The following is a 16712-nucleotide window of genomic DNA, read 5'->3' on the forward strand; positions in this document are numbered from 1 at the left end:
CTCCAAACAGCCGTAGGCACACACGGCCTGGAGGCCCGTGAATGCGTCTCTGCTCTGGAGCACCAGCACCGACGTTGCTCTGAGAGGGGACACACCCTGCGGCAGCCAACAACAACCAAAACAACAAGCTAAGCTGGGGCCTGAAGGCTGCTTGTGTTTCCCTGCGTGTGAGCGCCGAGTCAGCTTCCCCAGTACATTCCCCTCGAGGGAGTGAGGTACCAGTCAGCTCCTGGGGGTTCTGAAGACCTTCTCAGAGAGCTGTGCTCCCTCAGCACCCTACCTACCACCACGGCGGAGGGGTGTTCTTCCGTGATATTGTTAAACCCATGACAACGTGATTTCATTTTATAAAGAGCAATTCAGTCTCCCCTCCCTCTCCCCCACCCCCGTTCAAATAGGGCACATCTCCTTCTTTTTTTCTTTACAAAGAGAGATCACCCTTAGAACAATTTGCTGTCCAGTCTGATTCTGTGAACCTGGCAAGTTATAATCAGGTGTTCTTGCTGGGCTTTAAGGTGGCATTTCCTCAGGTCGGGCAAGTGTTTTTTCATCAAGACCTACAAGTGACCCAAGCAGAGGTGAGGCAGGACTCGTCTGACTTCCCACTCCTGACAAATAAGGCAATCACAGAGGCCAAACGACTCCCATAAAAGATTAGAATCCTAGCAGATAAAAATCCTACGGGTGGCAGGGCCGTGAAGCCATTAGCAGAGGCTTTGCCTTCGCCATCGGTGTATAAAGTTGTGATCTATGAGAGGCAACAACGGAATATGCAACTTCCACAGAAACACATTCCTGCACTCAAAGTCTTGGGTGACAAAATCGCAAAGGCCCACTTGATACTTGTGGAGGCAGCAGGTTCTGAGTTACATTACACCGAGCATAGCCTACTCCTCTGCAAAGTTAAAGCCTAAGAGGACCGAGTGACCAGGGCCAGAGATCAGAGCAGCACATGTGGGAAGATGCATGTCCTGCAAGGGGAATCTGGGACAACGGTGCAAAGATATGCTAGAGTAAAAACCTGAAATTGTGTATGGGTGTTTGGTGGGGGGAGGCAGGGAGGGAAGAGGAGCCAGGAGGAGATGAGTCTACTTTCTTCCAAGAACTAGGGCAAATATGTAGAGACTCGGGTTTCATTAAAAAAAAAACAAAAACGAAACATTTGTGCTGTTGTTATGCTTTTGTTTTTCTTTAGGGGTAGATGCCATGAGTTGGGAAAGGTAACAGAATACTCTCTCAGGTAGGAAAATGAAACAAGTTCAGTACCCGATGCCCTATAATGTCAGTATAGCAATGGCCAAGTTCTTCTCCTTATGCAAACTTAGAAAAAAAGAAGGGCTGAGACTAGAGCTGAGAGCTGCCTGACTCGCGTTAATGAGGAGGGGATGCAGCTCACCTCCTTATGTGTCCACTACACTCTGTAATACTTCCAATTACACTCTGCCCTCACCGCACTTGTGAATTATAATAAGCTAGTGAGCTACCATGAAAACAATACCTATTTAACTTAGACAAATAAATAGCACTCCAGTAAATTAACATTTTCACAATCTTTTAAAAGGCAGGAGAAGAAAAAAACAATGCAGTTAAATAAACAGTGTTTAATTATGAGCCAGGTCTTTTAAGCAGACAGTTACTTGTGCTGATCGGTTTATTAAAGGAGCTTCCTTTTCCCAAGCATTAGCACCTTTATTTATGGGTGTTTTTATATACCTATGGAGGGTGTTTGAAGACTAAGTGATAGAAGCAGCAGTTTCTATTGATTTAGCACCCTCTCTGGTGTTGAAACCTCCAAGTAAGGAAATGAACAATATGACCCCAAAGAATATTCGGGTTTCTGGTGTGAAGACCACAGATGCAAGCAATTAATTGCAAATTGGATGATATATCTTGTAACTGTTAACACTTTCATACATGTTGTCACCCTTGGAGTTACAAGCAATTTCCATTCTGAAGCAATTGTATTGTCTGAGAAAATAATACTCCGAATAACAAAAACGGTAAAAAAGAACAGTGTCACTGTTTAGTATTACTTTTCTCAGATTTCTTCCAATGAATGTTTTTTCACCTGGTCATTCAAGTCTCAATTCTTGACATCCCTTCCTTAAAATCCACATAGATCCTGAGCTTTGCTTTTCTTGTTTATTTAATTACTTCTGTGTGCTCAGTTTTTTTTTTTTGTTTGTTTTTTTTTGGCCAGTCCTGGGGCTTGGACTCAGGGCCTGAGCACTGTCCCTGGCTTCTTTTTGCTCAAGGCTAGCACTCTGCCACTTGAGCCACAGCGCCACTTCTGGCCATTTTCTGTATATGTGGTGCTGGGGAATCGAACCCAGGGCCTCATGTATATGAGGCAGGCACTCTTGCCACTAGGCCATATCCCCAGCCCGTGTGTGCTCAGTTTTGTTCACTGCTGCTGAAGGATCTTTGTGCCTTAAAATTTTAAATTCAGTCTATGACTATCTTCTAGGTTATGGGATAGAAGGATATTCACCTTGTATGTGGTCTTCTACAGTAAAAGAACTTTAAACAGGTAAAGAGATTCAGAGATTTGGTTACCTATAATCTATAAAATTGCCCTTGCCATTATTATTAGGTAATGAATATGTGATGAATGTATTCCTAAGGCCTGTGCCTGTGTTTCTATTACAGATATCTATCCTGGGCTTCAGGTTTTATCTTTCAAAATGTCTCCTAGACACATCCAGTTCCATATTCCCAAAATGGGACTCTTTGGTTTCCTTTCCCTGCCTGCTTCTCCTTTCATGCTTTCTGTCTCGGGAAATTTTTGGTAAATTGTGTCACCTTCTACCTACTAGCCACAAATGACTCTTTCCTCTTCCTTTCTATCCTATCACTACTTCATTGCTCACAAGTGGTTGAGAGTTCCATTCCTTGGTTACCTCTGAAAGTCATACCGTTTAAGTGACGACCATTGCCTTAATATTGCAAAAAACAGGGCTGGGAATATGGCCTAGTGGTAGAGTGCTTGCCTCATATACATGAAGCCCTGGGTTCGATTCCTCAGCATCACATATATAGAAAGCGGCCAGAAGTGGTGCTGTGGCTCAAGTGGCAGAGTGCTAGCCTTGAGCAAAAAAAAAAAAAAAAAAAAAAAAAAAAGTGGAAAAAAATTCAGTGTTCCTGTCATATTCTTTTTCATGGAATTCCAATATAGTTGGCCCAAACATCCATTTACACAAGATTTTCTATTCCTCTAGGGACAGAGTCCAAGCTTGGTGGTATGATTTTTAAATCCCTTTATGTTTTACCTCTGTCCCTTCTCCTGGTGACTTGTATAACTCCTCACTCTACTGTTACTTCTTCAGACTTTGTTTTCAGCTCATCTTTTGTGTTATTTCTTCTGCTTCCAGCATTTCACTCGCTTTTGTTGTTGTTGTTTTATAATCTGGATAGTTCCTTCTTTTAGCTGATAACTTGGCCATTTCAGAGCCTGATTTTGGCACTCTCTGTCTGTCTGTCTGTCTGTCTCCCTCCCTCTCTCCTAATCTGATGATTAGCTACCTGAATGTTTTTTCTCACCCTCTATGAAACCGAGCAAGGCTACCGACATAATGCAGCCCCTGCCCTGTCTCTGCTAACTATACAGGCTGTGTTTTGTTAGTCTCTTGTCGTCCTCACTGGATTATCGCCTGCTAGAAGGTGGCCATTATGTCTACCTTATTACAACACCCCATCATATGTCAAGGTGTTTGACGCATAATAGGTTCTGGAAATACATCTGATGAGTAAACCAATGAATAGCAAACATGTAAACTCCCTGAAGATAGGACTCCTGTGCATGTTACACTCTATCCTGTATGTCAATGGACTAATAATTAGAGCTAATAGGCACTGTACTAATTCAAGCATTCTGCATCGGATGCTGAAAACTGCTACATGCCCTTGTTATCAGTTTTTCTAACCTCCTGTCAGGCAAAGGGAATTCTATAAAATTTGTGAGATCCTGTCAATCCGATTTAATTTAATTTAAACTCCAGAGAACTTTCCATATGACTGAGAATGTGTATCCTTCAGCTTCAACTCTTCATGCAGGGTGGACCACCCTGCTACTAAACTCTTACTTCCCCAAGCAGTAGTCTGTTGATGTAGAACTACCTGTGGACTGATTGTCTTCATTCATTTGGCCTGTGCTGTGTTTGGGCCAAGCACTGGAAGTAAATGCTAAAGTCCCATTATTTGGAATTAGTTCGTTTTCATTTTCCACAGGTTGGTTTATTCTCATCACTCTCATTTCAGTCAGAAGCTAAAATCCCCTTTATTTAGAGCCCTTTGGCAGAGTGGATTTTCTTCCAATGAAAAAGACTAGATTTGACAAGGCTGGGAAATTGCTAGCAATTCCTGGGGCTGTGACCTCTAGCCTTGTGATGGGGGCAGGGCAGAGTTCTGTGACATCCCATTTGTCTCTGACAGATTCATTATCCATCCCCATGGCCTTCAAGCTCCCACGTCTATTGTCACAGTGGCTAGGGGAGTAACTGCACCTGTGAAGGCCACAAAGGCTTTTGCTGAAGTCAAATATCTGGATGGGGCTAATGTCTCCTACTTTTAATCCTAGCTACTCAGAAGGCTAAGATCTGAAGATCACAGCACAAAGCCAACCAGGGAAAGAGAGAGTCTGAGACTTTTATCTCCAGTTAACCACCAAAAAGCTGGAAGCAGCACTATAGCTCAAATGGTAGCACACCAGCCTTGAGTAAGAAAGCTCAAGGACGGAGCCCAGGTGCTGAGTTCAAGCCCCACTAGTGGTGCAGAAAAATAATCAAATCAAACTTAATGTCTGATGTCCTGGAGTGCTATCTGTACACGAAGAAATCATTTTGAGACATAGAATATGGCACTCATTGACTTGCATGTACCTTAAAGGTCTGCTAAGAGGTGAATGACAACGTGTAGACTGACAGACAAGGTCCACATATGGGCTCTTCTAAGATAGCCTTTCTTTTTTGAAGTGAGATTTGTTCTATGATGCAAACCTAATGAACATCAGTGTGTTCTTGCTTTCAATCAGGTCTGTGCTTCCTGTATTTTAGTGACCAGATGTCGCGAGTCAATTTAATCTTGCTTATATAAAAAAATGGCTCCAGCATTTAGTTTCTTTGCCACCTGCCAGGTATGAAAAACTTATGCAGTCTGCCTGAGTTTTCTTTTATAACTTAATATATCTATTCTAGGAAGCATGCTATCGGCCAGAATTTCCTGCCAGCTAGAGGTCTGTATAGTCTATTAGTAATGTTTCAAATAAGGATACTGAGCGTAGGAAAAACCTGGCTCTTTCAGAAGCAAAACAGGAAGGAAGACCAGGTGTGCCAATGTGTGGGTCAGAGTTTTGGCTACTTTTGTGGAAGGAGACAAATCGCTAGGAAGTGAATGAAGTTTTAGCTTCAGGACTCTCCCATAATCCAAAGAAGGACCTTATGGTTTTCAGTAGTTTTAGTAAATAAGATATTGGTTTATTAATATCAATGAGATATTTATCTTCATGAATTAAGCACCATTGAAAGGACATTTTCTAGGCAGTACCAGGTAGAGTCATTAGGCATACAAATGCTTCTAGATATGTGACGTCACTCATTTATTTACCCAGCGGACTAATTGTATATGCCTCTTCCCAATGAGACATGAACTTGTAGTTCCCACTCCAGAGTATTCTTTAAAACAGAGATTTGCAACAACAGGTCTGTAGACAGCTGGAGTTCAGTTTCCACCTTTGCCACTTCTCTGCCGGGACTTCATAGATGAATAATTTAATCAATGAACAACTAAACAGAGTTGAGACTGACAGCATTTTCAAGCATGGGCTATTGGATTAAGAACCTTTTTGTTGCATATTGTACACATGATTTTATACAACCCTCACAATAGTCCTGTGAGATTTGCCAGTAACAATTACAAATGATACCCTTCATGTGAAAGAGGTAATAGACCCAAGAAGGCTGGGCGAAGATGGCTCACGCCCGTAATCCTACTGCTCAGAGGCTGACATCTGAGGATCATGGTTCAAAGCCAGTTTGGGCAGGAAAGTCGGTGAGACTCCAATTTCCAATTAACTACCAAAAAAAAAAAAAAGCCAGAAGTGGAGCTCTGGCACAAGTGGTAAAGTGCTAGCCTTGAGCAAAAATAGCTCCAGGACAGTGAACCAGGCCCTGAGTCTGTGAACCAGGCCTGGCACCAACAGAATGTGTGCGACCTAAGAAGAACACAGAGCAGTGACTACATTAGCCTCAGCTTCCCACCCAGCTTCTGGTCCCAGCACTGCGGAGGACCAACTACGCTTCAGCTACTTCATCTGTAAATCAGGAAAACAAATGGATAGATTTCAGTTCTTTTTTGAGACTGGACTAGGTTTGGATAGCATCTTTCGAGGTACCATAAGGATTCCCAAGGAAGAGCACATGTAGGCTTAATGTTGATGAGCACACAATCTCTTGGATATGGAAGAGGAAACACACATAGAACAATTACAGATGATAAAGGGAGAATACTTCTGTACTGATCAAGACAATGCAGGGAAGCAAAGAGCAACAGCGCTTAGTTGTCTCTACAATGATAACAATGCCTTTTCCTGAACTATCAGAGTGTCCACCCTACCTACCATTGAATGCAAGTGGGAGAGATAAAGCTGCGTGGTCTGCACAGGCGTTTTTCAACCATCTTTGTGTAAAAGGCTGGGTCCCCGTGCTGGTGCTATTGGGAGGTAGTAGAACGTTTAAGAGGAGGAGGAGGAGGAGGAGAAGCGTCGTTATGGGAGGGCCTTAGGTAATTAAGGGCACGTTCCTCCCAAAAGACTGTGGCATCTGGGGCTGGGAATATGGCCTAGTGGTAGAGAGCTCGCCTCCTATACATGAAGCCCTGGGTTCGATTCCTCAGCACCACATATATATAAAAAAAAACCGGCTAGAAGTGGCGCTGTGGCTCAAGTGGCAGAGTGCTAGCCTTGAGCAAAAAAGAAGCCAGGGACAGTGCTCAGGCCCTGAGTTCAAGCTCCAGGACTGGCAAATAAAAACAAAAAGATTGTGGGATCTTTCCCTCTTTCTAAGTTTCTCCTCCGTGTGCTCTCAACCGATGCCTCTCTCTCCCTCTGTAGCCCTCTCGTTCTTTACTTCTTGGCTTACAATGCGAGGGGTGTTTTTCCTCCAAGGGCTCCCAACTTGATGTGCTCTCTCATCAGAAGCCCAGGGCAATGGATTCCTCAAGTAGGTCCTGCAATCTCCAAACCTTAACGGTGTATAAGTTAAGTACCTTAGCTATTTTATTACAGTGGCGGATAGATGACACCATCACATAAGCCATCACTAACCAGTCCCCACTATGTACATGGGAATGGAATATACACTTTATGAACTGAGAAGGAGGTACGATGATCTATTGTTTCCAGACGTGCAAAGTGTGACTAAGAGCAGTAAAAGGACTTGTTCAACAAAACACACGCAGGTAGGAGATAGGCAAGTGTCAACTCCAAACATTGGGCTCTAGGATATCATCTTACTTCAATCCATGACAAAACAAACTGCTTCTTGTAAGAATCAGACACATGACTCTAGGCTATAATATTAATACTTACACTGTAACAAGTGCTACTTCAAGTGTACTCTATGGGCCAGCAACTTCACTATCACAGAGGGCTTGTTAGAGAGCTCAGACCTACCTCATAGTTACTGAACCAGGTCTAGATTTTAACAAGATCTCCTGTTGATTTGTGTGTGTGGTAGTTTGAGAAGCAATGCTGAACTCACCAGCATGTCAGAATCTCGATAATCACTAAAAGTAAAATATAGAGTGTTCCTCGTGCAAGCCTTTTTCTCTCCAGAAATATTTAGAAATGTGTGTCCTAAACTGAACTGGTGCTAAGGTTCTGGTTGTACTCATAAAATATAATCTATACTGTTTGTAAATTCAATCAAATGCCCGGATTAGATTCTATCAAATGTGTGAGATGATGGCTCTGAGGAGGACTATGCCATGTGAAAATGGGAGACTCTATTTGAAAAACAAACTACAAATGAAAGAGCTAGAGGCATCAGTCAGGTGGAAGAGTAGCTGACTAGAAAACATGACTTCCCGAATTCAAAGGGCTTGAACTCAGGGCCCTGTACTTTCACTTGGCTTTTTTGCTCAAGGCTAGCACAAAATGACTGGTGATATAATTCAAATGGCAATACACTCTCCTCCTATGAATAATCACCTGACAATCACCAGTACTAAATAAATAAATAAATAAATACATGTGAAGGAAGAAAAATCATAGTGATTACTTATAGTTTTCTTCAATTGCTTTTTTACTGTTCCCAATGGTATTCTATCAAGTTTGTAGACATGGCATTACTGAATGCTTATTACACATATTCCCTAAAATATGTGGCTCGGTATTTTAATATGTTTGTTACACTAGGGCTGTGTGTGTGTGTGTCTGTATGTGTATGTGTGGCCACTACTGGGCTTGAATTGAGAATCTCATGGTCTCACTTTGGTTATTGTTGTTGTTTGGTTTGTTTCTTCCCTCAATGATGGCATTCTACCACTAAAGCTAGAGCTCCAACTTTTGGCTTGTTGCTGGCTAACTGGAGAGAAGATGCTCATGGATTTATCTCTGCTCTGGCTGTCTTTGAAGCTCAATCTTCAGATCTCAGTCTCCCAAGTAGTAGGAGTAGCTAAAGTTTGGACATTTCTTAAATATTTGTGCTTGACCACTTTAAGAATGTCACTCATGCTTGTAATCATAGCTACTCAGTAGGCTGAGATCTGAGGATTGTGATTCAAAGCCAGCCATGGCATAAAACTCTGACAACCTTATCTCCAGTTAACCAGTAAAATCCAGAAGTAGAAATGGTGTAGCTCAAGTGGTAGAACACTGGCCTTCAGTGAAATATAAAAGTGAGAGGGCTCTGAATTCAAACACCAGTACCTCTCCCTCCTCCATGCATGTAAATGGCTTGTTTCTTCAAATGGTCATATGAGAAAGAGTAGAGAAAGCTTAATAAATAGCTATCTGAGTAAAAAGCCTAAAATGTTTTGCTTCTGTAAAAAAAAAAAATCTAACCCATCACAGCAACTTTATTCTGCCCTTTCAGTTTTTCACTACAAAATTTGAAAGGAAATTGAATTAGATTCCCATGGGTGGTATGGAGAATTGGGGGAAATAGCTTTCTCTTCTAATTCTCCTTTTCTGAGAAATAATATAATGTCCAAAAGAGAAGAACACAACTTGCCAAGTCTTTGTTTTATTCTCCCCTTATTTGGTGGCCTACTTTAGTTAACACTCCTCGGAAAGTTGAAGTTTTAAAGGCAACCTCCCCAAAAAAGTAAAAAGGAGAAGAAAGCAGAAAAAAGTGAGAGTGGGTGAAAAGTAAGAAAGAAAATGTGGACTCTCCATAGGAACCTGGTTTTAGTTGCCCTGACCAATGAATGACCCAAATGGTGCCACTGCAGAAGAGAAACAAAAGCTTTAAAGCAAAGAAACAGAAAAGGCTGAAAATAGAAGGAAAGAACAGCAATGAGTTGCAAAATGATAGGTGAGATATAACACCTCTAGGAAAATCTACCTGGAAAATGGCCCTTAGACTTGCTAATCCTGTTGTAGTTCTAATTAATTCAGGCAGCTTTTGTATCTGTATGGATGACAATTCAAAGTGGAAGGTTCACACCAAATGGGTAAGAATGTCCCAATGAAAAGAAAAACTTAATTGAAGATGCATCAGGGTCATGGTTTAAAGTCAAGAGATATATCTGATCAAGGCACTTGAGTGTAATCACTAATATCTGACTGGCTTTGAATAGGTGCTAAGGTTTCAATTTTGAATGTCTCCAAGAGGTCCAGATATTACAAGCTTGATCCTCAAGGTGGTGATATTGGGAAGTGGATCCTTGTAGGAGGTTGGGTCAAATGGGAGGTTCTTGGGTAACTGGTAGTGTTCTCAAGGGAACAGAGGTCCTTGCTCCTTCTTTCTGTCTTTTTATTTCTTTTGCTCTCAGCTAGGAGATGAGAGTTTGCTCCTCCACCATGATATGCTGTCTTATTTTTGGCCCCAAACAACAGAATATCTCAATCTTTGAGTCCAAGTCAACCTTTTCTCTTTTGAAGTTATTTTTCTCAGGTAATTTGTTATAGTCATGGAAAGCTAGCTGACACAGTCAAGTAGGACAACTTTCTGGGCTTAATTTCTTTGAAATGGTGGAGGTTTGGCTTATATTCGACAATTCTACTTGAACAATCCTACCTTATGTGTGAGGACACATACTATGTAAGGATATCAAATTTCTACACATTTTTTTGGTAACATTTCTTTTGGTCTCCCCTTCCCATTGTCATGACAAGTAGCTCTGGTAGAAGATTTCAACTTCTAGATCCTGAAGTCATCAGAAAAGCCAGGCTAAGCCATTCAGTCCATTCTATTTCACTGAGCAGAATGACTGGCTCAAGAATTAAAACTTTTTTATTTTTTTGAAAGTAACTTTGTTTCTTTTCTCTGCTGACTTTCTCTTCTTTTTTAAATTTATTTTTATTAAAAAAAATTTTTTTTTGCCAGTCCTGGGCCTTGGACTCAGGGCCTGAGCACTGTCCCTGGCTTCTTTTTGCTCAAGGCTAGCTCTCTGCCACTTGAGCCACAGTGCCACCTTTGGCCTTTTCTATATATGTGGTGCTGAGGAATTGAACCCAGGGCTTCATGCATGCTCGGCAAACACTCTACCAGTAGGCCATATTCCCAGCCCCAAGAATTAAAACTTAACGAGGCCCAGTGGCTCACATCTGTCACTTTAGCTACTTAGGAGGCTGAGAACAAGAAGACTGTAGTTCAAGGTCAGCTTGGTCCCGAGGGCCCACATCAATCAGTAGCTTGGAAAGTGATGTATACTTATTGTTCCAGCTAGTGGGAAGCTAAGATATGATCTTAGCCTGAGGATAGCAGTTCAAGGATAACCCCTAGAACAAGAGACCCTATCTGAAAAATAACTATAGCAGAAGGGCTGGAGGCATGACTTGAGAAATAGATCCTGAATAGCGAATGTGAAGTTCTGAGTTCAAATTCTGGTACTAAAAAAGAAGAAAAGAACATGACCCAATTCTTGTGAACATTGTTCCTAAAACCTTTGCTGATGTCATGAGGAATAGATTTGTTTTCTTTCCTTATAGTATCAATGAGCTAGTAAAGATGCACCTGGAAACGGTCCAGGTTGTGTTGGTTAGAGTATAAGAAAACTTAGCTTAGATAAACCAAGGCAAATGAGAGCAAAGCAAAGAGGCAGGGACCATATCCTGATCACTTCATGTAGCCTCTCCCCCAGGAATTGTATATACTTTGTTTAAACAAACTAGAATTTGTTTTCTATTGCCTGTGACACAACTGAGTAGAATGTAGAATACATCCTGATCTTGTCCATGACCCTACCATCTCTCAAGATGACTGACCTTCACTGGATGCATGACTCCAAAGTACTACTTACATGGAACTGATGATCTGGTTTAGAAAGATATGCTCGACTAACCAGAATTATTTTCTGCAAAAAGTTTAGAATTGATAGCTGGAAAAATCGTATCATTTGGCGGTTGACATTAGAATATGCAGACAAATTCAGAGTCCATTGAAGCCCGCCTCAGCTATACTCCATGTTACTTGTATTTCCCCTCTCTTCTCTTTCCCTTTCTGTCTCTCCCCTCTCCTCCATTCCCTTCTCCTCCTCTCTTCTTTCCTTTTGTGAAATGTATGATTAGGAATAAATGGCCAGATTTTCTTATCTTGGGGCCCCGGGAAAGTGCCTTGATTCACTTCCACTCCCACCTTCCCTCATCTCCCAGACAAGACAGGCATCAGACCAACATTTATTCCCAGTTTGGATTTGCGCAGATATCCAGGCTTGGTTCCATCCCTCCATCCTTTCAGGTCTGACTCTTTTCCCCTACCATTTGTCCCACCATTAGCTACTTCTGAATCACTCTAACTAGTCAATTCTAGCATTCTTTCAAGCCTACTGTGAATGCTTCAGGACGTAATCAAGGGCGAGTGTCTAGCTTTGGCAGGAGCCTGCCCTATGCAGGTTCTTTCCTAACAAACCTGTGCTGGTGTTGAGCTGTGTTACTCTTTCTCTCACCTTTTTCCTCTTTTTGAACCTAACATGAAATTGTTACAATGAAGAAAGACTACATTTCCAAATTAGATCTGGATTTGAATCAACCCATGGTCATCTTTGAAACATTTGACCATAGGCCAGTAACTTTGCTTCCCTAAATCTAGTTCCTCACCTACAAAATATAGATAATACTAACCCATTCATTTTGTTTCATTGTAACCATCGAATGCCATAGCATGTTCATGCCACTGAAAATAGCTGGTATGTTTCTAGTTTCTTCTAATGTTACAGCAATTATCATAAGCAATATCATATGTGTTAAACATTCTCACTACACATATCCCCATGGTTGAACACTGCCCCCAGAAAGCAGAGACACATTCCACTAGTCTAGACAGTCTTGTTTCCTGTCAGCAGAATAATGTAGAGAAACACAGGGAGGCACCATAGTGTGAGGGAAATGATTCAGGGCTGGCAGAGGCAGGGATAAAGCCCAATCTTCTGAGCAAGACCTTCTATGATGTCTTGTATACAGATGCTCCTAATGAATGATTACTAACAGAATTATCTATCCTTACAGTGAAAATACAGAATTGCAGGTTTTGAGAACAAAATAGCAATGACAACAATAACAACAAATTGGGTGGCACTGTTGAATTCATTTTACATGAAGAGTACATTTTTCTAATGGCGTTTCATTTCTTCAGTATAGCAACTCTGGGAGAGGCAGTCATACAAAGATTGGTTCCCCTATTTTACAGATAAAGACAAAACAAAAACAACTTGACCACAAAGAGTTTACAACAAATTTATTTCAGCATGGAAGCCTAATTAATTGTCCAGCTTTTCACTCATACTTCCTGCCTCCTCTCTTCCATGAGCAAAATCAAATTAAGGTAAACTCTTTGCTTTCAAGAATATAAAAATTAGGGCTGGGGATATGGCCTAGTGGCAAGAGCGCTTGCCTCGTATACATGAGGCCCTGGGTTCGATTCCCCAGCACCACATATACGGAAAATGGCCAGAGGTGGCGCTGTGGCTCAAGTGGCAGAGTGCTAGCCTTGAGCAAAAGGAAGCCAGGGACAGTGCTCAGGCAAAAAAAAAAAAGAATATAAAAATTAGGGATTGGGCTTTAAAAAAAATTGCCAAATACTTTCACTATGGCTCTAATGGATTATCAACATTATTTGATGGAAGAGAATGAGAAAGGAATACGATTTTGCCCATGAAAAGATAAACCACAATTGGTCCCAGAGTTTTCATGCCCCTGCTGAAGAGCACTGTGATCTGTGCCTCTCTGCGATCTTTGAGCTTGGCTGCCACATTGGCCAAGCTAGAGGTAATCAAATTTCTGGAAGCAACCCTCAGTGGTGAGGGAGAAATGTCTGAGATAAATACTGGAATATCCTGGCCTACTGGGGAGGCAATTTTGAGATGAGCACCTCTATCCACTGCCCATCCGCTCCATTTCTCCTCATTCTCTCACTGTTAGGAGCTTATTTACCAAATATATTATTTGTACCCAAATCTTTGTCTTTGTAGGACCCAGAACTAGGAGAACAGAAGGGAAGGAATCGGAGAAGATTAGTTGGCTGCAAGGGGTGCTATAGGAAGGACACAGTGAATGTCTAAGAGGTATCAGGTTAAAAGTGTTGCCAATCATTATTGGACGGCACTGTTGAATTCAATACTCATTACATCTGTTCCCAGCACTCATTATATCTGTGGACCTTTTGTGTGCATTTGGGGAGCAGGGAGTTTCTTTATATAACCCTACACTGATTCCTGAATGGCTCCGGAGAAGGGAGAAGTGGGGGAGCAAACCCCTGCACCTCTAGACGCTACGGACCAAGCCTAAGAATGCCTAAGAAATAAGGTACTAGTTAGTGAAATGCCCTCATTAGACACAGAACTTGTCCAAAAGCATTAGGATGCAAACCTGTTTCCAAGTTTTCTGTCTCCTAAGTTTGACATCCTGCATATTAAGTTCTGTAACCGCCGCTTTCCAGCAGGTGAAGTTCGGACAGGTGACTTCATTTTTATGGACCTCTGTTTCTTTGTCGGTGAAACTGGATGACAATGGCATCTACCTGGCAAGCCCATTATGAATAAGAAAAGAGCACTTTTGAAACATGTGAAACAGAACTGGTGCATTGTAAATGACCACCTTCATTATCACCCTACAGGTCATCCTTGCTTTACATTGATTCCCTTTAAGCAGTTGTACAGGGGAGGGGTCAATTCAACGAGGGGGACAAAGAGCACAATGCAAGCAGATTAATGTCCTCCTTGTCATCCTTCTCCCTCGTCTTTCCCGGTACTACCCATTCTTTTCTTCGTTATTTTGGTCATCAAACCCCTGACCTGCAGAGTTCTATTTTATCATTTAGCGTGCCAAATTAATCATGTGCAACATTTCCCGGTACGGCCCTCTGACAGAGAGCCTAGGATTTCTGATCCCACTCATATAGTTCTCTCACACAAACCGTGTGACACAGTTGGATGCAATCTTAAGCTTTTGGGTGCTTGAACCAAAGCCCAAGAACGCTCTTGATCCTAGATCCTCCAAGAGTGAGTATATGCTATTTTAGAGTATAGTAGAAGGTTTTGGAAGTTGAAGAGATCCATGATCTTTAGAATTCCGTGGAGATGGACATGGAAAAGAAGTGACCTGAGCTTTTTTTTTTCCTTTTTCTAATAAAAGCCATATGATGATGACAATAGCAGCCAGAATAGATTCCCTGGGCCTTGAGGTTTCCTCCCTCACCAGAGGCCTGTGTGGAGAGCAGCCCTTCAACAAAAGCAAAGGGAAACTGCCGTCTCGCAGGCCCGGAAATATCAGATGCAGAGTGTTGGTGTGGCTTTTGAATCCACAGGGTGGCAAGGTAAAGGTCAATTACCTCACTTAGAGAAATGAAAGGCATGCAGTGAAAGTCACACAGATATGCGCCAGGTAATGCATTTCAAGCATGACAATGAGGATTGCCTATCGTGGGGTTATGTTGAACGCGCTGGTCAGCTCAGAGCTTCGTGACAGGGAGGCGACGTGGGGCTGATGGGTCTGGTGGGTCCCATGCCCTCCCTTCCACGAGTGTGCCAGTCTGGCCATTGCTGAGCGGTGTCAGGACCCTGAGGGAGGCAGGCAGGCTGGATCCTCAGCCCTGAGGGTGCAGGAAGGAGCGGGTGGGTGGGGTGGTTCTGGGGTTGAAGGCTGTCAGGACTCCCTCCCCTCTGCCAGGCCAGCCTCCCAGGCTCCATCCTGTCCTGACCCAGGCGTGGTCTTCTTTCAGCTCCCCAGATATTGTCCTCGTGCTCCTGACATCGGCTCAGCACCCAGTGCTTCTCTGTTATGTTAGGCGGTTAAATGAGGTTTAGATGTTATTTCCAACCTCCTCCCTGGGACTCCATTCCGAGGAGGCTCCCTTGCCCTGTGTATCCCGGCTCTGTTTCTTCAACTTGAACTGGAATGGATGTACGTCCTCCCTGGCTTCCAGGCTGAGAAGCGGTCATTTTATCTGGGCTGCCTGGCCTTGAATTTGGCAGTCTAGTTACTCCTTTAGGAAGGGCTCTTGTTCTTAAGAGAATCACAGGGCTGTGTCTCTGTACATGTCCTCTCTCTGCTATGCTCTCCACTTTTCACCCCATCAGCATTGCCTCCAAGGTCACAGATGGTGTGCTGAGCTGGGGGATGGATGCTTCTGTTGCTGATCTCGGAGCCCCCCAGGAATCTGGCAGGCAGCATTTCACCAGGGGAAGCATCATGGGTTTGCTGTCACTGTGGCTCCTGCATTACTAGCCTGTCAAGTTATTCTAGTTATTATTCTCTCTCCCTCCCTCCCTCCCTCCCTCCCTCCGTCCCTCCCTCTCTCTCTCTCTCTCTCTCTCTCTCTCTCTCTCTCTCTCTCTCTCTCTATCTCTCTCATGTGTGTGTGTGTGTGTGTGTGTGTGTGTGTGTGTTCGGATACCAGTACTGAGGCTTGAGTTCAGGGCCTAATTGCTGTCCCTCGGTGTTTTGTTCAAGGCTAACACTGTACCACTTGGGCCACAGCTCCACTCCCAGCTTTTTGCTAGAGGTAAGAATGTTTTCCTGCCCAGGATGGCTTGGAACTGCAGTTCTAAAATCAGCTTCCTGAATAGCTAGTATTACAGGTGTGAGACACTGGTACCTAGCCCCATTTTTTTCATTTGAAAAATCCATTGATATCAAAAGAGGGTATATATTTGGTAGACATGTTCATTGAAATGGCAAAACTGTCACTTGTGGGGCACTGTCAGAAACATCAGTAATGCACTTTATCTGTTGGGCAAAATCAATCTCAGTTCTGGGGCCACCAGAAGCTTTTGGTTCATGCTCTGTAAAACAAATACCTATCTACTCTTCTTGAGACAACTGTGATTCTGTGAATAACCTAACTGTGGATGCTTAAATCTGAGATAACAGGCCTTCCGGTGAGTGATGTAAGTTTCGTGTGTCTTTTGCAGACATGAGTCTTTGACAAGACTGACAAGTAAGTCAGAATGTGAGTTGACCTATCTGTGAAAATACTCATGCAGCTACAGGAAACCTGTCTATCTTTTTGCCCAAGGACTTACTCACAAAACATTAGGATACTATACCACACAAAGGA

General features: G+C 42.7%; 1 protein-coding gene across 2 annotated transcripts in view; it reads right to left on the minus strand.

Annotated features, from left to right (window-relative positions):
- Positions 1–16712, minus strand: part of Ntng1 (netrin G1) — a 280824-nt gene that overhangs the window by 24188 nt on the left and 239924 nt on the right. The window lies entirely within an intron of this gene.

The sequence above is a fragment of the Perognathus longimembris genome, chromosome 15 (genome assembly GCF_023159225.1).
Source record: "Perognathus longimembris pacificus isolate PPM17 chromosome 15, ASM2315922v1, whole genome shotgun sequence".
Classification (NCBI taxonomy): domain Eukaryota; kingdom Metazoa; phylum Chordata; class Mammalia; order Rodentia; family Heteromyidae; genus Perognathus; species Perognathus longimembris.